A 764-nucleotide genomic window follows, 5' to 3' on the forward strand; every position below is an offset into this window, starting at 1 on the left:
GGAGGAGGAGGAGGGAGGGGCTGAGGCTGCCGCAAGGGGCGGGGGAGCGCGGAGCGCATCGATCGCGCCCGTCCATCCAGCCATCCAGCCATCCACCCTCTCGGCGCTCGGCTCCCTCGGCAGCTCCAGCCCCAGCCCTCCCCGTCCCCCGCCATTTCAGACCGGGACGGAAAGGGACGCGGAGCGACCGCCGCGGCGGGGCGGGCAAGGGAGGCGCCGGCGTGCTCCCGCGGCCCGCTGCAGCGCCAGGCAGGTACCCGCCTAGCCCTTAGCCCTAGCCCGCTGAACCGGGACGCAGCCGCCGCGCTTGCTTGCTTTCTTCCTCCCTTTCCCTTCGAGGTGGGGCAGGGGGAAGCGCTGCGGCTTCCCAGAGCCGGGTCCCCCCCCCCCCTCGTCCCCGTCCCCCTTCTTCCTCCCGGCGTCGCCCAGCGGAGGGGCAAGAAACGCCGGCAGCCGGGAGGGGGCCGCCTCCCGGCGACTGTCCCGCTGCCGCCCGCGGGGCTGCGCCCTACCCCGCTTCCCCTCCGCCGGCATCCTCCGGAGCAGCCCTCGCCTGCCCCTCCGCCGTCCTTCCCCGCGGCGCGGGCGGTGGCTCGGCGGCCGCGGGAGGGGGCGGCGGGACAGGTGGCCAACGCCCTCCGGGAGCCCGGCACCCGGCGGCTTATGCCGAGGCAGCCCCCCACCCGTCCCCTTTTCCTCACAGATTTATTTTTTTTATTATTTTCTTTTTCCCTCCTCCCAAATCTTTACACCCCCCCCACCCC

General features: G+C 73.4%; 1 protein-coding gene across 2 annotated transcripts in view; it reads left to right on the top strand.

The window, feature by feature from the left end:
- The first annotated feature begins 123 nt into the window (after nucleotides 1–123).
- Nucleotides 124–764, top strand: part of KRAS (Kirsten rat sarcoma viral oncogene homolog) — a 24,451-nt gene continuing 23,810 nt past the window's right edge. Inside the window, exon 1 of one of the 2 annotated variants that reach the window (XM_010575420.1) lies at nucleotides 124–253. The gene's annotated coding sequence lies outside the window, so the exon portion shown is untranslated. The remainder of the gene's footprint in view (nucleotides 254–764) is intronic. The other variant, XM_010575419.1, reaches the window with a different exon arrangement.

The sequence above is a fragment of the Haliaeetus leucocephalus genome, unplaced genomic scaffold (assembly GCF_000737465.1).
Source record: "Haliaeetus leucocephalus isolate CR32 unplaced genomic scaffold, Haliaeetus_leucocephalus-4.0 Scaffold473, whole genome shotgun sequence".
Taxonomy (NCBI): Eukaryota; Metazoa; Chordata; class Aves; order Accipitriformes; family Accipitridae; genus Haliaeetus; species Haliaeetus leucocephalus.